The following is a 23,487-nucleotide window of genomic DNA, read 5'->3' as shown; positions in this document are numbered from 1 at the left end:
TCTAGCCCACAGCTCCATCTGTATACACAGCCCTACAAGGTCTTACTCCTGTTGCCCAGGCTGTAGTGCAATGGCATTATCATAGCTCACTGCAGCCTCAGGTGATTTTTCCCACCTCATCCTCCTGAGTAGCTGGGACTAGAGGCGTGTGCTACCATGCCTGGGTAATTTTTTGTATTTTTAGTAGAGACAGGGTTTCACCATGTAGCCCAGACTGTCCTTGAACTCCTGGACTCAAGCAGTCTGCCTGCCTCAGCTACTAAAGTGCAGAGATTATAGACATGAGCCATCCAGCCCCAAAAAGCTTTTTTTTTTTTTTTTTTTTTTTTTTTTGAGATGGAGTCTTGGTCTGTTGCCCAGGCTGGAGTGAAATGGCGCGATCTCCGCTCACTGCAACCTCTGCCTCCCAGGTTCAAGCGATTCTCCTGTCTCAGCTTCCTGAGCAGCTGGGATTACAGGTGCCCGCCACTATGCCTGGCTAATTTTTGGTATTTTTAGTAGGGATGGGGTTTTACCATGTTGGCCAGGCTGGTCTTGAACTCCTGACCTCAGGTGTCCCTCTGCTCGCTTCAGCCTCCCAAAGTGCTGGGATTACAGGATTTTTTTTTTCCTTCCTTCCTTCCTTCCTTCCTTCCTTCCTTCCTTCCTTCCTTCCTTCCTTCCTTCCTTCCTTCCTTCCTTCCTTCCTCCTCCCTCCCTCCCTCCCTCCCTCCCTCCCTCCCTTCCTCCCTCCCTCCCTCTCTCCCTCCCTTTTTATGGAACACTTCACAAATTTGCGTGTCATCCTTGCACAGGGACCATGCTAATCTTCTCTGTATCATTCCAATTTTTAAAGTAGATGTGCTGCCAAAGCAAGCACCAAAAAGCTATTTTCTATCCCTTTCTTCTCAGTCAAGATAGGGCATTCTGTCTCTTCTCACTACCTCTAATCAGCTTCTTCACTTCCTTTCCAGGTTCAACAGGAAATCCCACCTGTCCAAACACTGTGTGAGACACCAGAAGTAGAGGCCTGCAAGCCTGCTTCCGCCATCTCTGATGCTCAGATGGGACAGGTCACCAGCGTCCTGTATCTACCCCCACCTTTCTTGCTTGCTGGTAGGTGTGCTGCTTCCCCTACCCATCAACCCCAAACAGGGTTATGTTTCTCTCTCAGAGTATTTTTCTCTGTTATTAAATGTCTCCAACAAGGGGAAGGTCTTGGTGACTTACCTGTATGTCTTTGTAACTTCCAGCCTGAATCTTTAGAGAGCTGCTAACCTCCTGGTATCAAATGTCCATCCTTTTTCTATAGTTCATGACCATTTTTCCCATTTAGTGGGTGTGGGAAGGGACCAGTAAACAGATCGTATTTGGTACTGGAGAGGGAGAGTGTAATGACAGGTACCCTTTCTTCTGGGGGCTAGAAATCTGAAGCCACAGATGTGCATTCTTCCTAGTTGCTTGCTATCCTGGGAGAGTACCTGGATTTTTTTTTTTTTTTTTTTTTTTTTTGAGACGGAGTTTCGCTCTTGCTGCCCAGGCTGGAGTGCAATGACATGATTTTGGCTCACTGCAACCTCTGCCTCCCGGATTCAAGCTATTCTCCTGCCTCAGCCTCCTGAGTAGCTAGGATTACAGGCATGTGCCACTATGCCTGGCTAATTTTTGTATTTTTAGTAGAGACGGAGTTTCTCCATGATGGTCAGGCTGCTCTCGAACTCCCGACTTCAAGTGATCCGCCCACCTCAGCCTCCCAAAGTGCTGGGATTATAGGTGTGAGCCACTGCACCCGACCTACCTGTATGTTTTGAGGGAATGGTTTTGTGTGTGTGTTTGTTTTTAATAATATCCAGACTGGTCCAAAAGGAAAGATGCTTTATCTAGTGTGTATTTCCCAGGACCAGGATCTTAGGCTCTGAGAATCTGTCCATACTCATTCCCAGATACCCCCAGGGAGTGGAAAATAGATGGCCATAAAGCAGAATCAACTCCTAAGTGTTACTGTCTTGAGCTCAGGTGTCAGCTCTCCTCTGGGGCCTGTTGAGAGTTGGGGGGTCAGGTGTGGGCAGAGCATCTCCCTGCCTCCTGGGCATAGGAGGTGACATCAGCTTATCTTCTTGACCCTAGGCCTCCTCTCTCTGCAGTGCCTCTCTCATCCCTGCAATCCAGACAACACATGCAGGAGCTGAAATAAGTGCCACCTCTGGGTAAGGTGCTCCCTCTCCTGGTAGGCATATGGGTTGAGTTAGAGGTGAAACAGGTGGGCTGAGGTAGACAGAGGGATAGGGCAGGTGTTAGCAAGAAACGTCCTTGGATGTAGTCAAGCAGTAAGTAGCGTGGGGTACCTTGAGCACCAGCATTTTTAACTTATCTACATGTGTGTCTACCAGGTTATCTGATTGCACAGAACAGCCCTGCTAGTTGGGCAGCTGTGGTCATGGTTTCTGCCACACGAGGGCGCTGCTGGCCAATTAAAACTCATGCCCCTTAGCAGAAAGTTTGGGGATGAGGGCACCCTTTCTCCAAAACAGGGGTCAGAAACACTCCCAGAGAGCAGGTGCCCAAAAAGTGAGACAAATAATTGGTACCACTTGTTCTTCCTTTAAAATGGCCTGAGACCTCTAAACGCTTTGCCCTAGTGGCCTGACATCTCAATGTGCTTCCAGCTGAACTCGGGAAGCCCCCCTCTTTCCAGGCACTGAACACCTTGCAAAGGTGCTTCTCTCCCTCAAGGTGTAGCAGGTTCCAGCTGTGTGCCCCGTTGTCCCCCTGCCTTAATGGCAGTCACTTTCCAACCCAGACGGTGGAGATGCCTGTGGTTTTTAGGGGAAAAAAATCTCTTATAATTGTTCTAAGAAAAGTATTTTGTTAGTGAGAAAGTGTTAGGGGTGACTAAAGCCTGGGAGAGTTAGTCTCCCTGTCACCTACTGCAGCACAAACCTATAGAATTCAAGATGGTCTAGTGGATGTTTACAGCCTCAGTGGCTGGAATACACCCCAGGACATTCCAGGGCTCTGAGCCAAAAATGGTGTCAGAAAGCTGGATAGGAGGGTGGGCTGCTTTGGGCCATGAGCCTCATACCCACCCTATATCAGGCAGTGTTTCTGCTAGGGGTGCCAAATGGCAATGGGGCCTCTATGGGACTGAGGACTCCACAATTGACCCTCCATCTCCATGAAGCCCTTCCAGGCTGAACAGGCTAAGGGAGATGACAGAGGTTCTCCTCCTCCTTCCTGCCCCCATGCCTGAGGGCCCCTCCCCAGGAGGACAGCTTGATTAAACAGTCGGTGCTGCTGGAATTACTGCACAGCTGGCGCTCCCCCCAGCACCCCAAGCAGAGCAGCAGTGCAGATTAAAATCTCCAATTAGCGTTAAAGTGAAGTGAGGAGGTGCTGAGGCTGCCAAGGAGGCCAGGCAGGGGCCCTGGGTCGGCAAAACCCCCACTCAGGCCTGGATTCTGAGAGTCACCCTTAGTCATCCCTACTTTCTCAGCTCCTCTCCCAACAGCTTTCAGTGCCCATTAGCTTTGTATCGCTTGGGGCCAGAGGGCTTTGCAGAGGGGTGGAGGGGGGCAAATGCCTTACCTAAAATGCTAGGGATACCATAGTATGGAGGAGAATGAGAGTGGGTCCGTGCTCATCAAGGGAGATACCCTACTCACTGCCTGCCAGGCAGCCAGGCCAAGGTGACTTCATGCTACAGCTCTGCTCCTCCTTTTTGCTTGGAGAAAAGATAAACAGGACACGTCCTTTTAAGTCCTTTACCTATAAAGTGCTAGGGGACATGATGCCCACATGAACATCTCTCTCTGCATATTTTATCCTATCTGACCCATCTGCTCCCACCCAAGTTATGGCTCCTTCCTCCCTCTCTCCATTCTTCTCTCATCTTTCCTGTGGGCAGTGGTAGGCACAGCCAGGCTTGGGAGCATCACCATACCCTGCCACCTGGGTCCCAGCCTGCTCCTTGTTATATTCTTCCCAGTTTGGGGAAGAGCAGTGATATGCCAAGAATGGAGGCCTCAGACTCTCCCAATCCCTGATTTTTACATGTCGCCCCCGAGGCCCCTCTGCCATCTACACTTCTGCCCTTCATCCACCAAGCCCAAAAGGAAGGCATTATAGCTAGCCATGCCCTCTGACTGCCCTCTGCCCCTTTAAGGGAAATGGAAATGGGTACCCAGCTGACAACCTACTCACACCTCCAGAAATTAGACACCAGGGCATGGTGCCACCCTCCCAGGCTGGCACATGCTACCCTGGCAGAGGATCAAATAACCCCCCTATCATACCCTGCCCCATGTCTTCCTCTACTCTCTCCCTCATGCTTTCTCTCTCTCTCTCTCTCTTTCTCAGCTGAAAGCACAGCTGAGCCTTAAAAGGGGGGGTTGAGGGGGTGGAGAGACCAAGCTGGGGCAGGGGGGTATAGAGCTCCAATAGCACGTTTTCACCTGCCATTTAATTGGATGTATTTTTAATTAATGGGACCTCAGGGACCAACATGAGACAATCTGATATCTGAATAGGGACAGGGGAGGGATTGGGTAAGGGAGGAGGATTGGGCCACTGGGTGCGGTTACCGGGAACCCAGGCCCATCAATCACTGGCCACTTTGCGTTCTGGCATGGAGAATAGTGAGGTGGAGGAGGGGAGGCACTGGGGAGAGGTGCCAGGATTTCCCCCCAACTGCCAGGACCTCCAAACGGATTGGATCTATACTGGTTGACTCAGGTCTGGAGCCCAAAATCACAGCCAGAATATGAGGTGAGGCTGTTTTCTTGCTCCTGGGGTTTTGTCTGATTGGGCTTGTCCCAGGGAGTGCTATAAAATTGTGAAAGGAAGGTGGGGACGGAGCTTTGAGGTCCTTGACAAGAGCTATGGACCATAGAATGAGAGACTATGGAGAGACAGAGGAGAAGGGCAGGGTTCAGAGATATTTCTGTACATTTTGACATAAAATAAATGCCATGGAGATTACATTGCAAAATGGCATGCAAATGAGGCCTGGTGCCTTTTGGGGTATGAATCATAGAACCTTTCTGTTGCAAGAAAGGGAACTTGGCCGGGCGCGGTGGCTCACGCCTGTAATCCCAGCACTTTGGGAGGCCAAAGCGGGTGGATCACTTGAGGCCAGGAGTTTGAGACCAGCCTGGCCAACATGGTAAAACTCCATCTCTACCAAAAAACACAAAAAAATTAGCTGGGCATGGTGATGCGTGCCTGTAATCCCAGCTACTGGGGAGGCTGAGGTAGGAGAATCAGCCTGGGCAACAGCAAGATTCCATCTCAAAAAGAAAAAAAAGGGAACTTGGAGCTAATCTTGCCCCACCCCTTCATTTTACAGATGTGAGAAACAGGACCCAAAGAGGGGAAATCATTTGAATCTTGTCCTGGAATTGCTTTGTGTTCCTGGATTTGGAGAATTTCTTGGAACACAGGAAAAGGAAAGGTAGGTAGGTGCTGGGGGAGGAAAGTCAAGGGAAGAAGGTATGCAGGGTATTATTCTCCATTGCTTGAAGTCTCAAGTTTCTATCCCCTGTCTTAGAAGCAACTTAGGGGAGTCATGGATAGGTTCAGCTTCTATGGAGCACTGTTGGGGGGACATTTCCTCTATACAGCCTGTTCCAGAGGTCATCTTATCCATTCTCTTGCTTCCAAGTACACAAATCCCCTACAGCCCCTGGCCCCTATGGAGTTTTACCATGTCTTATAAGATCTACAGGGAAGGAAATGCATTATTTACCCCACCTCCTTAACCAAGAAGCAAATCCCCCAATCAAGACTATACGTTGAGCTTTTTTTTTGAAATCTTATCACATATTTCCCTGTTGCAATATAAGAAGCCACTGGAGAAACTTATGCCAAAAAATGTATTGAGTAGTTTTATACCTCTTGTCCCATGGTGAAGCCTAAAACAGAGACATAATTTAAATTCAAGGCCCTGAAGGCTGAATTAGAAATGCTTCTGAATTCATGTGGTGCCATGGCCTTAGAGCTCTTAGACCCCTCTGGCTCTTGTAGTGTTGATGTACACTGGAGAAAGGGGCAAGTTTCCAGCTGTACCCATCCCTATCCCCTTGCTTCCTTCACTGTTCACATGCTAGGGTTAGGAGGGAAGGAATGGAGGAGAAAGGGGACTCTCCCACTAGGTTGCCAAGGTGGCATTTCTTGTCATCCTCCTCCTTCCTCAGAAAATTGAACATTTTTAGTTCCATGCTTCATGAGACTAAGTTAGGGTAGGGGCAAGGATAGGCACAGAGCTTGGAAAGCAGTGCCAGTCAAAACTTTATCACACTCCCCAGGTCCCCAACACCCTTCCCCGACTCAAGAGTTGCCTTCTCTTCCCCATTTTATATCCCCAAATCCCCTGAGAAGAGCAGGATCTGCCAGAGTGCCCCCAGCCTCACTCAGCCCTTCCTTCAGACTGAGTCATCTCCTTGGCTGTCTCATTGCCTGCCTTCTCGACTGCAGACAGGATGAGAAGAGCTCTCCTCAGATCCCTCCAAAATAGTTTGGAAAGAATTTATCTAGGACCCCTTGCCTCCTTCTAAGGGCCCCAGGGATGTCAGCAGGGGAAGAAGGCTGTGCCAAGGGACTGGAAAGGAAGATTCTCTTGTCAGGGGAGAGCAGATAAAAGCCTGAACGTGGTGACAAGGCAGAGGGTGAAGTTTGGGAAATGCGACCTGTAGTCCCACCTGTGGGGCTGGCTGCCTACAGTGTGGCAGGACATTTAGAGCGAGTATTGTTTGTAGGATTTATTAAATGGCTGCTGTTTACAGAGCTGCTGTTTCTACTCTGGGATACACAGCCGTGGAAAGGAGCATGCATTGAAGAAGAGAGGGTGGCGGGCTTTCCGTAAGCCCTCTTTTTCACCCATTGTCTATCCCTACTCCAACATATTGCAGTCATGTTAGAACTAGGACTAAAAGGCCCTAAAAGCATTCAGTCTGTTCTGGGTGTTTCTCCAAGGAACAGAGCCTCCTTTCTTGTAACTCCTATCAGATCTGCCTCCCACTCCTAAGGCTTTTTTGTTTATTTGTTTTTGAGATGGAGTCTCACTCTATTGCCCAGGCTGGAGAGTGCAGTGGCGTGATCTCAGCTCACTGCAACCTCTGCCTCCTAGGATCAAGCGATTCTCCTGCTTCAGCCTCCCAAGTACCTGGGATTACAGGCATGCACCACCATGCCTGGCTAATTTTTGTAATTTTAGTAGAGACGGGTTTCACCATGTTGGCCAGGCTGGTCTCAAACTCCTGACCTCAAGTGATCCGCCTACCTCAGCCTCCCAAAGTACTGGGATTACAGGAGTGTGGCTCAGCCTCTCATTCCTAAGGTTTATCCAAGGGTGCCAGGTCTTTGCGGGGAAGAGGGGTGACTTGAAGTGAGTGGAAGTTAAAAATGGTAGTACCGGCCGGGCGCGTTGGCTCAAGCCTGTAATCCCAGCACTTTGGGAGGCCGAGACGGGCAGATCACGAGGTCAGGATATTGAGACCATCCTGGCTAACACGGTGAAACCCCGTCTCTACTAAAAAAATACAAAAAACTAGCCGGGCGTGGTGGCAGGCACCTGTAGTCCCAGCTACTCGGGAGGCTGAGGCAGGAGAATGGCGTAAACCCGGGAGGCGGAGCTTGCAGTGAGCTGAGATCCGGCCACTGCACTCCAGCCTGGGTGACAGAGCGAGACTCCGTCTCAAAAAAAAAAAAAAAAAAAATGGTAGTACCCAGAATTTCCTGCACTTTGGAGAAAAAGGACTAGGTGAGGTGCTCAGTGTTAGCCTAGGGCTTAGCTCTTACTCTAATAGGAACTCTTTCCTCCTTCTCCCCTAAATTTTTCCCACTGGTTGAAGAGAGATCTGGATGTCTAAACCTCCCATCTTGACACCTTGGAGTTTGTTAAGCAGGTCCCCTCTCTGTAGCTTCCAAAGCCATGAAGAAAGGGAAGAAAGGCCAAGACAGGGGTAGATAGAGGTGGCAGTGCCATGGTGTCCATCAGCACCCAAGGAGAAAGGCCAAGGAGAAGAAGGTGACTAGAGAGGAAGCCAGGAGGAGATGCCTGCTCCTGAAACAGCATTCTTACCCCATCCTCTCCTGCTTCCCCACTCACATGCTGACAGGGCTGTTTGCCTAAGTGTGCCAGCTCGCCTGGCTAGTGATCCTGCTCTGCTGTACAGGCAGCCAGCTCTCTGCCCCAGCACAGAGCACATGCTGAGGTCTCTCACACTCCTTTGCTCACTCATTTCCATGTGTCTATGTTGCGGATTCCTAGAAATGAAGGAAGGGACTGTGGGCTTGAAGATAGGAAGATGGCAGGCTTTGGGGCCCACTGGGCACATATCTGCCTGGCTGGAGGAAGGAAAGAGGAAGAAGGCTGCTGGTAGCTCAGCAAGCTCAAGGTTCTGGTGACTCACAGCAGTGGAGGTGGCTCACAAAAACAACAGAGGGGAAGGGGTCCAGGCCTGTTAGAGCTCTCTTTTGCCCCATATCTCCCCACTCTGAGCTTTGTGAATGAAGGTCCCTCATCTGGGTTGTGGAGCGGGGGAGGCCCCAACTATGAAAAAAGAGGGAAATGGGAGAGAAGAGAGCAGGGGAAACTGAGCATTCCCAGTGAAAGGTATGTCAATGAGGAAAGGATAGGAGAAGCCAGTTACTCTTGCCCTACTGTATTCGTTGGGTGCACAGGGGGTATGGGGCATCCACCTGTGCTAGGTAGCTCAGTGCCCCTGGGTACTTCGCAGAAGAGGGGCTTCCTAGGCAAACACAATTACTCCTCCCTGTCCTCTCTTGCCTGCCCAGAACTCTAGGTACCCAGCTGACACTAAATTTTTAGAAGTAAAACAAGCTGTGCTATAACACTAGAACCTGGAAGGATAACTGCTGGGTCTCAGTACTCTCCTTTCTGGAAACAGACACCTGGGACAAGAGAGAAGTAGCTAGGGACTCCTGCGTTGGCTGAACCAAGGTAGTGGTGCAGGCTGTGGAGGTGGGTGCAGAACCATAGCTCTTCAGACATGTCAATTTCCTCTTCCCTTGTGTGCCAGGTGGGCAGTATGCATCGTCTCCATTTTTCTGAAGGGGGGATAATAAGGTACTGTGTTTGAGGTCACACCAGGGAAAAGAGGCCAGAAAGTGGACCAGGAGAACATTCATGCCTTGGACTCTAGTCCCAGGGGCCTATACTGGATCTGGTAAAGAGTAGCAGCTAGGATAGCCGGGCATGGCAGCTCACACCTGTAATCCCAGCACTTTGGGAGTCCAAGGTGGATGGATCACGAGGTCAGGAGAGAGACCATCCTGACCAACATGGTGAAACCTCGTCTCTACTAAAAATACAAAAATTAGCTGGGTGTGTTGGTGGGCGCCTGTAGTCCCAGCTACTCAGGAGGCTGAGGCAGGAGAATCTCTTGAGCCCAGGAGGCAGAGGTTGCAGCGATCTCTGAGTTGAGATCACACCACTCCACTCCAGCCTTCCAGCCTGGGCAACAGAGCGAAACTCTGTCTCAAAAAAAAAAAAGTAACAGCGATCTTACTTGCCAGTGTATCCAGACACATAATAGTAAACATCCGGCTGGCGCAATGGCTTACACCTGTAATCCCAGCACTTTGGGAGGCCGAGGCAGGTGGATCACAAGGTCAGGAGATGGAGACTATCCTGGCTAATATGGTGAAACCTCGTCTCTATTAAAAATACAACAAATTAGCCGGGCATGGTTGCAGGTGCCTGTAATCCCAGCTACTCAGGAGGCTAAGGCAGGAGAATCACTTGAACCTGGGAAGCAGAGGTTGCAGTGAGCCGAGATCACACCACTGCACCGCTGTAATCCAGCCTGGGTAACACAGCAAGACTCTGTCTCAAAAAATTAATTAATTAATTAATTAATTAATTAAAAAATAAACATCCCATCTTCAGAGAAGGAGCGTTCTGTGACAGAGCCTGAGTTCTCATTTGCCTATTTCTGTTCCTTTCATTGCTGGCAGCTCTGCTCTCCTGCCAGGATGAGGGACCCTCTGCCCACTCGCTCCTGGTGGTCCAGAGATGGCTTTGGTTAGAAAAAGGACAGATGATTAGCCACTCCTTGTGTAGGAAGACAGGAACAGCTCCATTCCCCAAGCTCTCCTGGGTAGTATGAAAAGCCCCAGGTTCCCTGCTGGGACATACATAATAAAGCTCAGTGCTGAACTAAACCAACAACCTGGCCCTGGGTATAAAAGTAGTACTGTGAGAGGGATCTTGGGTCCACCAGGCCAGGTGTAAGCAGGTGTAGGGAGTTCAGCCCCAGGAGAGATATAAGAAGCATGCCATGGCCAGGCGCAGTGGCTTATGCCTATAATCCCAGCACTTTGGGGACCGAAGTGGGCAGATTGCTTGAGCTTAGGAGTTCGAGACCAGCCTGGGAAACATAGTGAAACCTCATCTCTACACACACACACACACACACACACACACAAAATTAGCCAGGTGTGGTGGCATATATCTCTAGTCCCAGCTACTTAGGAGGCTGAGGTAGGAGGATTGCTTGAACCTGGGAGGTGGAGGTTGCAGTGAGCCAAGATTGTGCCGCTGCACTCCAGCCTGGGTGACAGAGTGAGACCCTGTCTCAAAAAAAAAGAGAAAAGAAAGAAAAAAAGGAAAACATGCCATGATACCACATGCTTCCTAATCCTCTACTTTTTCAAACCCTATTTTCTGCCTGCCTTTTCTTTCACCTCCTTTTAGCCAACTCCACTCCTGGCTACCTTATCCCCTCCAGTCTGAAAGGAAAATGGTAAGTAGTTGTCTGTTCCCTATGCTTTTCTCTCACTCTCCTCCTCTCCTCCCAGCTCCCAAATGAGAGCTATCCCTGTTTCAACTCTTTCCAGTGAATGCCACCAGGATCTGAACCCAAGATCTCCAGCCTCCATCACCATCCTGACCCTGAGAATGCCACTGGGATGGGGAGAACTTGCCAGTCTTTATCCTTCCCCACAAGTGTACTGAGGCCAGGACAGGTATGTCCACTGCCATGAAGGACCCTGCCCTGGATCAGAGGGCAGCCATAGGGGTACAGTGGAGTCCCAGCCCTAAATGTGTGTATGCCAGTGTATTGGGCACACTGGTTTATTAGTGTTATTTCAGCATTGTGATGCAGAGAGAGTAAGTGTAACAGCTGCTCCTTGCTTGCAGTGTTTATTGTTACCTAGAGACAACCTCCTGGCTTTTTCCCAGCTCCCCCTCCCCCCCAGCCCAGCCCCCTCCCTGCCAACAATCCCACTCTCCCCACACTGATGGGAAATTTATAGCTTGCCCATACCATGCCTTTAACCCTGTCCTGTCCATAGGTTAGATGGGCTGAGGGAAGCCAAGTGAGCGGCAGGCATGCTTGGGTACCAGCAGGGTAGAATAATGTGTGGAGGAGGGAGGGGGCAATTGACACCCCTCCCCTCCATTCTGTGTGTCCAGTCTTAGGCCCCTGCTGCCCTCCTGGCTCTCAGTGGAGAGAAAAGGGGAAGTAAATTTGGACCTAGCCTTGAGATCCTGGAAGAGCTCCTTTGGATCTAGCCTTGGGATCCTAGCATCTCTTCACAAAATTATGATCTTCCTTGGGCATCTCTAAGCCACCAATTGGGTTGCCTGCACTTGAGCAAATACAGCAAGGTAGTATTGAAACAGAAGGGTAAATACAGAGTGGGAGGACTCTGTATTTATCTACAGAGGTAGCTGTAGAGATGTCATATCAAGACAAGAGGCACTGGCTTGGGAAATGCTGGCTGGACTTCTACAGCTGGGTAGATGTCAGACCATAAAGCCCGCTGCTGAGTCTGGTGGGAGAAACTGCCCGCCTTAACATCACCCTTAGCCCAGCACTAAGATCGTGAGAGACTGGCCAGGCATGGTGGCTCACACCTGTAACCCCAGCACTTTGGGAGGCTGAGGCAGGCGGATCACGAGGTCAGGAAATCAAGACCATCCTGGCTAACACAGTGAAACTCCATCTCTACTGAAAATACAAAAAATTAGCCGGGCGTGGTGGCACGCGCCTTTAGTTCCAGCTACTTGGGAGGCTGAGGCAGGAGAATGGCATGAACCCGGAAGGCGGAGCTTGCAGTGAGCCAAGAGCATGCCACCGCACTCCAGCCTGGGCGACAGAGTGAGACTCCATCTCAAAAAAAAAAAGGATCCTGAGAGACCCCCGGGTTATTCTCTAAGCTGGTCTTTTTGGTCTGGTTGGGTCATTTTCTCCTACACATCTTCTAGTTTGATACCTTGGGGTAGATGCAAGAGACTGAGAAGATGGAGGCATCCTAGTCATGACCTCAACAAAGCTGGGGAAAGAAAACTCCTTCTGTCCTCTCTTGACCTTTCATGGAGGGGCACTGTGTCTTCTACTCAGCATCCTCACTGGAAACAGAAGAGAGGAAAAGGCATCAGATTTTAGCAGAAAGGATAGAGGGTAGACATATGGAAAAACTTACTCATGAGATGAAAGACTTCAGATTGGACCTGCTTCTCTTCTGAGATTTTTCTTCTGCCTGCCGGTTTGTTTTTGTGTCTACCTAAGAAGCACTGGATGAACCAGGGTTACCTTTCCAGGCCTCTTCCACACAGCCTCAGCACAGTTTCCATACAGTGCACTGCTTCTCAGTTATTCTAAATGTAATGTAGTATGTATGGTGGTTAGATCACAAGTTTTGGAGACAGACAGCTCTGGGTTCCAGTGCCATCTCTGCCACTTACCAGCTGTGCTACCTTGGTAATTCACTTAACCTCTCTGAGTCCTAGTTTTCTTGTAAAATGCAGATAAACAACTACTCCTTAAGTTTGTTGTGAGAATTTCATGAAATAATATGTGTAAAGCACCTACAACAGTGCCTGATACTCAGTAGATGCTCACTGAACAGTGGATGGTGCAAGAATACTACTACTTTTATGAAGTTAGCAGGGCTGATACTGCTTCCAAGACTTTGTGAGTTCCCTGAGATTAAAGGCTGAATGTATGTGCATATGCTAGGGGAGAATGTAGTTTTCTACATGATGTGAAGTAGGGGTGGCCATCCTCTGGAAAGAAAGTAGTCCCAATCCTTGACTCAGACTCCCCAAGAAATCAGTTACCCCATTCCTATGCCTCTCAAGCCAGAGTACCTTGGCCACTGTTCTGCCTGGAAGTTCAGCTTCATCCAGATGGAGGTGGGAGAGATAGTCATTAGAAGGATAGCAACAACTAGCATTTGCTAGGCACTTTACAGTTTGTTAATTACATTTATCTACATTAACTCTTTTGATACCCAGAACAACCCAGTAAAGAGAACTCCATTTATTGATGCCTGTATGCCAGGCATTGTACTGAGTGTGTTTTTTTTTTTTTTTTTTTTTTTTTTGAGACGGAGTCTTGCTCTGCCGCCCAGGCTGGAGTGCAGTGGCCGGCTCTCAGCTCACTGCAAGCTCCGCCTCCCGGGTTCACGCCATTCTCCTGTCTCAGCCTCCCGAGTAGCTGGGACTACAGGCGCCCGCCTCGTCGCCCGGCTAGTTTTTTGTATTTTTTAGTAGAGACGGGGTTTCACCGTATTAGCCAGGATGGTCTTGATCTCCTGACCTCATGATCCGCCCGTCTCGGCCTCCCAAAGTGCTGGGATTACAGGCTTGAGCCACCGCGCCCGGCCGAGTGTGTTTTTTAAAGTATGTTTAAAGACTATAGAGTATTTCATCCCCTGGATATGCTGTGATTTATAAGGCTCATCCCCTATTTTGAATCATTTAGATATTCTTACTATTATAAAAAATACCACAGTGAATATCCAAACAAATAAAACTTCATGCATTTTATTTTATTTTATTTTTTGAGACGGAGTTTTCCTCTTGTTGCCCAGGCTGGAGTGCAATGGTGCAGTCTCAGTTCACTGCAACCTCTGCCTCCTGGATTCAAGTGATTGATTCTCCTGCCTCAACCTCCCAAGTAGCTGGGATTATAGGTGTGTGCCACCATGCCTGGCTAATTTTCGTATTTTTAGTAGAGATGGGGTTTCACCATGTTGGCCAGGCTAGTCTTGAATTCCTGACCTCAGGTGATCCACCCTCCTTGGCCTCCCAAAGTGTTGGCATTATAGGCGTGAGCCACTGCGCCCAGTCTTCATGCATTTTAAATAGTTAATTCTGAGAAGTGGAATTATTGGTCAATGGATACAAATACCCACCTCCCGTGGTTGTGTTCATTTTATTGATGTACCCTAATGAGAAAAATAATTATTAGTCTTCCTCGTTGGAATTCTACATTGGAAACACAAGGCGGCCCCTTTTCCCTCCTATACCCAACAGAGACATTAATAATCTATCAAAGCTTTTAAAACTGAGATCATTGTAGATCCACATGCAGCTGTAAGAAATAATACAGAGAGGTCTCTTGTATATTTTGCCCACTTTCACCAAATGGTAACATTTTATAAAACTGCAATATAATGTCACAACCATTATATTGACCTTGATATAATCTACCAGTCATATCCAGATTTCTCTAGTTGTACTTGTTCTCATATGTGTATATATACAATTTTATTACCTGTGTAATTTTGTGTATCTACCACTACAGTCAAGAAGCTGAAGTTTTAACACAACAAGAATTCTTCATGTTGCTCTTTTGTAATCATACCTCCTTCCCTCCCACCCACCTCATCCCTTCCTAACCCTTGCCACCACTAATCTGTCTTCTTCTAAAATTTTATAGTTTCAAAAATGTAATAATATAGTACATAACTTTTTAGGATTGTCTTTTTTTTTTTTTTTTTTTTTGAGGCGGAGTCTCGCTCTGTCGCCCAGGCTGGAGTGCAGTGGCGCGATCTCGGCTCACTGCAAGCTCCGCCTCCCAGGTTCACGCCATTCTCCTGCCTCAGCCTCCCGAGTAGCTGGGACTACAGGCGCCCGCCACCACGCCCGGCTAATTTTTTGTATTTTTAGTAGAGACGGGGTTTCACCATGGTCTCGATCTCCTGACCTTGTGATCCGCCCGCCTTGGCCTCCCAAAGTGCTGGGATTACAGGCGTGAGCCACTGCGCCCGGCCTGGATTGTCTTTTTTTAATGTTTTAGAAACAGGATCTTGCTCTGTCACCCAGGATGGAGTACAGTGGCTCAATCATAACTCACTGCAGCCTTGAAAGCCTGGGCTTTATTAGCTGGGCATGATGGCATGCTCCCATAGTCCCAGCTACTTGGAAGACTGAGGAGGATCTCTTGAGCCTGAGAGGCGGAGATTGTGGTAAGCCAAGATCACGCCACTGCACGCCAGCCTGGGTGACAGAGCAAGACCTCATCTCATAAAAAAGAAAAAATGTTAAAAAAAAGAAAAAATCCTGGGCTCAAGGGATCCTCCAGCCTCAGTCTCCTAAGTGGCTAAGACTACAGATGCCTGCCACCATGCCAGACTAATTTTTAAATTTTTGTAGGAATGTAAAATGGAGCTTTGCTATGTTTGCCCAGGGTGGTCTCAAACTCCTAGCCGCGAGCAGTGTTCCTGCCTCAGCCTCTCAAGTTGCTGAGATTACAGGCATGAGCCACTGTGCCTAGGTTGTCTTTTTTCATGCAGCATAATTCCCTGGAGATCTGAGTTTTTATGTGGATCAATAGTTCATTCCTTTTATTTATTCCATGCTATGAATATACCACAGTTTGGCCAGTTACCTGTAGAAGGATATCTGGACTAATTCCAGTTTTTGGCTATTACAAATAAAGCCTCTATGAACATTCACGTACAGATTTTTGTGTGAACATAAACATTTTTTTTATATTACCAGGTTGCCCATCAACAAGGTTCTCTCACTTTGTACTCATTAGCAATGAATGAAATAGCTCATTTCACTTGTTTGCTGAATGTTTTATATTCATAATTATTAAACGTTGTAATTGGGCATGGCACTACTATTATCTCCATTTTATAGATGTGGAAGATTGAGGCTCATGTTAAGTCATTTTCCCAAGATCACATGATGTTAAGTGACAAAGAAGAGCCTGGAATCCAAGATAATAAGGCTCTTTCCACCACAGCTGACTTTTCAGGTGGAGGCCTTTCTACACTTCACTAAGGTTGCTGAAAAGAGGGTGTGGGTGCTACTAGCAGAGAGATGTTGGGGGCAGGGAGAGCCTGGAGCAGCCTGGGTCAACTCAGGTCCTCACAGCCAACTTCAGTCCATAGATCAAAAGAGTGGCACAGGCCAGGTGGGATTACACGCCTGTAATCCCAGCACTTTGAGAGGCCGAGGCAGGTGGATCACTTGAGGTCCAGGAGTTTGAGACGAGCCTGGCCAACAGGGTGAAACCCCATCTCTACTAAAAATACAAAAATTAGCCGGGCGTGGTGGCAAACACCTGTAATCTCAGCTACTCGGGAGGCTGAGGCAGGAAAATCACCTCCACTGGAAGGTGGAGGCTGCAGTGAGCCAAGATTATGCCACTGCACTCCAGCCTGGGCAACAGAGCAAGACTCTGCCTCAAAAAAAAAAAAGCAGCAGTGTCATAGTGTCATGGAGCAGGGGACCTATGCCCTTGAAATTGTTTCCCCTTTACCAGAGAACAAGGCTGAAGTGAATGGTGCCCCTGAACAATCTGTCCAGACACCTGAGACCTGGAATGGGGAAGGGAGGACCCAGCCTTTGGATGCCTATCAGAGGATGAGATATTAAAGTCCTCTTTGGAAATGTGCAGTTGAATGTGTCTATGAGGCCTGAGGAAATTGAGACTGATGATAAGTGAGCTCTCTATTCTGAGGGAGATATATCACTTTTTGTTGTTTTTGAACAGAGGAACTATAGTTCATTTATAAGCCCACACATCCACACACACCCCTTGGGCAGGCTCAGAGTCTAGGACGTGGTAGAGAGGGAATGAGCACAGTGGAAGCAAAAATGCCAGTTTGGTGCTTAGTGCTGACTTTACCACTGTTCTTCACGGCAGTTGAACTCATGGACAGCTCAGGAGAAGCTAGAGAAATTGTTTTGTCTGTCCCTCAGCCTCTGGGGCACTGGTTGAAGCTGACAGGTGGAAACTTAGAGTTGGCCCAGACATGATGAATGTAGAGATGCCAATTTGTAGGAGAGTAGGTTTGGCTCCTCTCTTGGGAGTTCTGTGTGGCCAAAGGCTCCCACCTCCCACCTCCTGCTGGAGCTGGCTCTTTTATGGTTGATGTTACCATTGCTCTCTTGGCCTATTCCAGCAGCTGTAGACTCCTAACAGTTTTCCCCATTCACTTACAGCTGCAGAATCAGGCTAAGATTACATACCACTCCTCCATCTTCTTGGGCCCATCAGGAACAGCATATCTCCCAGTGGTACCCACTGTCCCTGCCCAGTAGTCCCAGCCATGTGGGATATAAACACTGAGGCTAGACCTGGAATGAGGACTGTAAGGATTATATAGGCACCACACTGTATCATCGAAACAACTAGAGATAGCCATTCTGAACCTCTTCCTCTGGTTGGAGGTTCTTAGACAAAGGGAGACCACTCTTGACTAGCTCTTTCACCTCCACCCACACTGAGATTTTCTGGCTCTGGGAGGTCCTGACTGTGGCTGGGAAGACAGCTACCTTCTCTTAGAGTCAAGATGGTGAGGAAATCTCAAGACCCCTCCCTGCCTTGTTCCCTTTCCTTGGCTGCTCCTCTATTCAGGTCCCCTCCTCTCCTGGTACCACTCCATTCCCATTCCTTCTTTCTCTTCTCCTCTCTCTCTCAGCAAGTTTTTTATGTGATTACAGGCACTGCATGGTAATTAGTGCTAAACTCATTTGCACAACTACAGTTAATTGGCTACAACAATTAATTAATGTGTTGGAAATTTGGCACTGGAAAAAAAAGTTTGTCATCAAAAAAAGGGCAAAAAATTGTAGAGTGAGGTACCCATAAAAATTGAGGGTAGGCTTCAAAAGCCCAGCTGGGCCTCAAACTTCAGGCCTGCCTCAGCTGCTTTTCCACTCTCAACTTCAACGCAATTTCCTCTCTCATTTTTTTTCTCCTTTCTTTCTCTGTCTGTCTCCTCTCTTTTTTTTCTTTTCTTTTTCTTTTTTTTTTTTTTTTTTTTTTTTTTTTTTTTTTTTTTACAACTTAAGCAAACTCATTTCCCTGATAAAATATAGCATGACTAATGGCTAGAGCATGTAAAAATCATTGGGAAAATGTCCTTGGAAGACGAATGCATTTTCAGCAGAATAATTAACTTAATTAACAAATTCACATGCATATTCATCAGGCTATTAATGTCTTCTCGGCTCAGCTTGATGAACATTGCGGTAATAACCATCTCATTTACATACTGCATTCTACTGCGATCCAAAACAGAGACAACATACAGGCGTATACACACACACACACTCACACACACGAATACACACAACATGCCTGGGCCGCTCTTGACTTCCAGGTTGTCTAGGAGAGCGTGTGTGTAAGCGAGGCAGGGTAGGGAGTGGGTGAGTGGGAACCCTGACTGGGTGGTGTGATCTTTAGATGGCCATGAGTCAGGTGGGCTAGGGATACCCACATGTAAATGTCTGAGGGAACTCAATATTCTCTCTCTCTCTCTGCCTCTTTTTCCTTGTTTCTATTTCTCTGTGTCATTTTCTCTCTTCTCTTGCTTCCCGCCGCCCCCCCCAACCCCCCCCCGCCATATCTCTCTAGGGAAAAACTTGGTATCCGTGCCAACTTTTTTCCCCCTCCCCTCCTCCCTCTCTCTTCCCCTTCCACTCTCCCAACTGCTGCCAGCCGGCATCAGCGCCGAATTGCCATCTCCTTGAGCTCTCTGTGGAGCAATCTCAGAGAGCAGTAAGGTGTGACGCGGAGCTCTGCCGGCTTCGCAGCACCGCCTGCGGAAAGAGCGCAGGATGGCGGAGGAAGATTAAGAGAAATCGCGAGCAGGGCTCGGCTGCCATTGGTGTGTGCAAACGCCGAGGAGGAAGGGAGAGGGAGAGTGAGGAAGGGGGGAGAGAAAGGGGGAAAAAACCAGCAGCTGTCGGCCTAATTCTTCTAACACTCTGCTTGTGGTCATATTAGAAAAACAGATTATGCCCCTCGGTGCCACTCACTTATACTTGACATACGTTAATGTTCTATATCTCCATTTTCCGGTTCTTGATGACGGTGGACTTGAGGTCGAGGAGGATGGGGGCCTGGGTGGCCAAGGGGCACAAAAAAGCCCTGTCCTCTCATTCTCTCCTGACCTTGAACCCCAGTCTGCACTCGCCCTTTAGAAAGCAAGCCAGTTTACCTCTGATGCCAGCATTTGGTGTTTTGCAGCCCCTTATGAGATGCAGAGGTCAGAGGATACCTGGAGCCCTTAACCCTAAGTCACCCCTCCTTTATAGTCTTAATAGGTCACTTTAGCACGAAGTGAGACCAACTTTTGTGGCACTACCCCCCAACCTTTCTGTGGGCTCTCTCACTCAAATCAGAAGTTGAGGGTCAGAGAAGGGAGTCTATGATAATGTGTGTCCCAAGAGGGGGTTACAGAGAAGCCATAAGCAAAACAAGGCCAGGATTGTTTCTGGGTTGCTATGGAAACCAGGTTCCCTCCTTCCGGCAGGAATGGAGGAGTGCCTCAGGCCTTCCTGCTACCACCAATCCTGAGGGTTGTAAAGGCGGAGTTTGCTAAGGCCTGGGGAAAGGGCTGGTCTTGGAGGACAAACCAACCATTCCTTACAGCTGGCCTGCCATTCAGAGGTCTTTGACCCCCACCTTTCCTACCCTCACACCCCTATATTCAGTCAAAGGAGGCTTTTTCCTCTGGTGCCTTGTCCTCTATGGAGACCTGTTGCTTAGCAACCACTAGTGCTTTCTTCTTAATAACTCACAGGGACGGAGAGATAAAATATCTGTGTCTATATTCAGTTCCCCTCCCCTGTCTATTTATATTTAATAACTGAAGCCCTGTCTTGGGTTCCCTTAGCACCTGCCTTAGAGAGCTCTTAGAGGGATTATCCGCAGCCTGAAGAAAGAAGGTTACAACTGAGGAAGAACTTCTGAACAGGGAAGAGTGGAAGAAAAGACTGTAGTAGGTAGAGCATCAAGGGAAGCTGTGGAAACATATTTTCTTAAGTAGAGGTAGAGAGGGGAAACAAAATATTTAGAACTTGGAATGTGGGAAGGGGATATCCACAGGAATTCTTAAGGGACAGCTCCAGGTCCTTGAGTGGACCCTAACAGCTGCTTCCAGGCTGGCATTTTCCACTCCCCACATCCTTCCCTGCCCCTGCTTCCTGGCCACTTCCAGTCTATGTCCATATTTCTTTTGTTTGTTTGTTTTGAGACGGACTCTTGCTCTGTCACCCAGGCTGGAGTGCAGTGGTACAATCTCGGAGCACTGCAAGCTCTGCCTCCCAGGTTCACACCATTCTCCTGCCTCAGCGTCCCTAGTAGCTGGGACTACAGGTGCCTACCACCATGCCTGGCTAATTTTTTAGTATTTTTAATAGAGACAGGGTTTCACCATGTTAGCCAGGATGGTCTCAATCTCCTGACCTTGTGATCTGCCTGCCTCAGCCTCCCAAACTGCTGGGATTACAGGCATGAGCCACCGCGCCTGGTCTGTTTGTTTGTTTGTTGTTTGTTTGTTTGTTTGTTTGTTTAAAAAAAGGAGTTTCACTCTTCTTGCCTAGGCTGGAGTACAATGGCACGATCCCAGCTCACTGCAAGCTGTGCCTCCCAGGTTTAAGCGATTCTCCTGCCTCAGCCTCCCAAGTAGCTAGGATTACAGGCACATGCCACTACGCCCAGCTAATTTTTGTATTTTTAGTAGAGACGAGGTTTCATCATGTTGGTCAAGCTAGTCTCGAACTCCTGACCTCAGGTGATCCGCCCACCTCAGCCTCCCAAAGTGCTGGGATTACAGGCGTGAGCCATCGCGCCCAGCTTCCCTCTCATATTTCTATCTGTAAGTGGCCTGTTGGATCTCCATTTTCCTAGCGTCTGGATGTTGGTATCCAGAAGGGGCTGTGCTGATGTTTGTCCCCCAAGGTCTGGGTACTTCCCAGTTTTTCAGTCACTAGGAAGGAGTTCTTCTGAGTTCTCCACTGGAAAACCCCACACCTGACCTGGCAGTGGGGGCTGTACAATAATCAAAAAATGAGCAAGGAAGGTCTACAGTAGCCTAGGCCTGTATGCAGAGTCAGGAGACTTAGATTTAGTCACTTCTCCTTACTCTCCTGTGATCCCAGATTATTATCCACTTGATCTTTTAAAGCCCTTATTGCCTCATCTGTAAGCCAGGAATAATAATAATGTTTACCTTACTGGACTTTAGCAGGATCAGTTAAAGTAATATGTGAAAGAAAATATGCCACAAACTATCACATTTAACTAAAATAGGTCTGAAAAAGGGAGAGGGAGGCATCATGAATCCAGCCCAGCCCTGGACTTAGGAGTGCTCCTTCCCACAACTCTCATGGCCTCTGGTCTTCCGTTAGTTTGTTGGCAAGAGGGGTATGACCCTGCCCTCTGGTCATTCAGGCAAGGAGCTATAAAAATCAAAATCAAACACGAAGCAGTCTAGGGAGAGTCACGCAGTGTTGTCCCTATCGTCTTACCTCAGACCCAACCTCTGGCCTCTAGTTTTCAGCTGCCGAGAAAGCAGCCCTACCGACACCTGACCCTGACCCTGACCCTCTGCCCTTTTCGGCGGTCAGCACCTTTGCTGCCATCGTGCTAGCTCACAGACTGTACAGTTTCACCCGCCATACCCCCCTTCTCTGCACCTCTTCCAACCCGAGCCTTCTGTGGCAGACAGATGGGGTGTCTGGGATGGAAAAGGCTCTGGGCTCTACGCCGTCTTGGGTGGGCAGCCCCCCTCTCCAACTCCCCATTACTCCCTCTCCCCACCTAAGACACTTAGATTCACCCCAGGCAGCACTAGAAGGGGCTGAGAATTCCAACTCTCTTCTCTTCTCAGGCTCAGCTCCAGAAGCAGACCCAGAATGGCATCCTTCTCTGAGACCCAGACTCCAGCCTCTCTTCATGGAAGACCAGAGCAAAGGAGGAAGTAGGTTAGGGAATGGTAAGGCTCCATGTGATGGGACTAATGTGGAGAGGCCTGGGGCCTTTCCCTGAGGACTGGATGGCTGGAGTTTGGGAGCCTGAGTTGACAGAGGAGGCTAAGCCCTGGCAGCTACTTTGTTCCAGAAATCTAAGGTCCCTGGAGAGAGGCTCAGCTTGGGGAGGGGGAAGGGAACTAACATTGCAGAGCACCAACTGTGAGCCAGGTGCAATGGCAGAGCCTTTCCATACCTGTACTCACAACTAGTGGGTGAGGAGTCAGGGCAAATAGGTGTCTCATGAGCTCCCCATATCTCGGCAGCCGACCACCTTCTCCATTGATTTTGTGATGTCACTGCCAGTTCTCCTACTGCTCTGACAGGTCTTTCTCTGTGTCCTTCACAAACTCATTCTCAACTCCTTAGACTCAGTCAAGTCCACCAGTTATACACTTCGATGGTTCTATATATTGTTCCTTCAGAGTACTTAACACAGTTATTTCCTATGTATTTGTCCAGTCATTTGAATAATGATCCTAGTTTTATTGGATGGAAAGTTCCACAAGGTCAGTGACCATTTCTATCTGTATTCACCAATGTATTCCCAGTGCCCAGAAACAATGCCTAGCATAAAGCAGCTGTTTGGTAAATACTTGTTCAATGAATGAATAAATGACAAAAGAACATCCCTCTGGCCTAAACTCCCTTCTTAGCCACTCCCTCACTCTGAGCTCACCCACCCAAATATGTGGACCAGGGAACAAGGTACCTGGGAGGTCAGGCCACCTTGTTCTCCCTCATCAGGATAGGACCAGTCCTAGTTTCAGGGTGTGGGGCCATTGCTGTGCCAGAGCCTGGTCCTGCCTGTCTGCTCTTCATCTTTTCCAGGGACTGAGAGAATTCAAAGTCTCAACAGTTTTTCCCCACATCATTCATGTGAGCTGGAAAGGGAGGGGAGTTCCATCAGAGGAAGGTTCTCTGAAGAAAATCCCTCTTTTTTGCCTTGCCAAGACTGCAGAGACCATTTGTTGCCACCCCTCTGTTTGCTTCTGTCCTCTTACCCTGGACTTCAGGGAAAGAGATGGTTAAACCAAGTAGGAGAGATAGGCAGTTTACCAGATGCAGGACAGGCTGCTTGCTCCTAAAAATGTCTGGGGAGCTAGGTGATGAGCCTCGGCCAGGTGATTGGAGCAGAGGATTAGGGCTGTACTCCCTAGACCCTGGGAAGCAGGGAGTAGATAAAATGACCTCTGTGAGGTGTCCAGCCTCCAGCCCAGGGCTTTATCTGACTCCTCTGCTGCCCTTGCCATCCGACCTCAAACGATGTTCCCAAATCTGTTAAAGAGTTAAAGTGAGGCCAAGCATGGTAGCTCCTTGCTGTCTGTTGCTATTCCCCATTCTTTTTTTTTTTTTTTTTTTTTTGAGACGGAGTCTCGATCTATCGCCCAGGCTGGAGTGCAGTGGCCGGATCTCAGCTCACTGCAAGCTCTGCCTCCTGGGTTTACGCCATTCTCCTGCCTCAGCCTCCCGAGTAG

The 23,487-nt window shown here is 48.6% G+C and overlaps 1 protein-coding gene and 1 non-coding gene across 9 annotated transcripts in view; one reads left to right on the top strand and one right to left on the bottom strand.

Moving 5' to 3' along the window:
- The window catches only part of CDK12 (cyclin dependent kinase 12), a 111,231-nt gene extending 88,591 nt beyond the window's left edge, over window positions 1-22,640 (top strand). For 2 of the 8 annotated variants that reach the window (XR_004054978.1, XR_004054971.1), the window contains 4 exons: window positions 954-1,095; window positions 2,107-2,186; window positions 5,324-5,428; window positions 21,871-22,640. The gene's annotated coding sequence lies outside the window, so the exon portion shown is untranslated. Of the gene's footprint in view, window positions 1-953; window positions 1,096-2,106; window positions 2,187-5,323; window positions 5,429-10,693; window positions 10,743-10,836; window positions 10,966-19,872; window positions 19,982-21,870 lie in introns of all 8 variants that reach the window. The other 6 variants (XR_004054974.1, XR_004054973.1, XR_004054976.1 and 3 more) reach the window with 6 other exon arrangements.
- Window positions 750-859, bottom strand: LOC115895107. The gene has a single exon (XR_004055298.1). It is a non-coding gene; the product is annotated as a U6 spliceosomal RNA (small nuclear RNA).
- Window positions 22,641-23,487: the final 847 nt, after the last annotated feature.

Source organism: Rhinopithecus roxellana, chromosome 19 (assembly GCF_007565055.1).
Source record: "Rhinopithecus roxellana isolate Shanxi Qingling chromosome 19, ASM756505v1, whole genome shotgun sequence".
Lineage (NCBI taxonomy): Eukaryota > Metazoa > Chordata > Mammalia > Primates > Cercopithecidae > Rhinopithecus > Rhinopithecus roxellana.
This window is presented reverse-complemented; position numbering and strand designations above follow the sequence as displayed.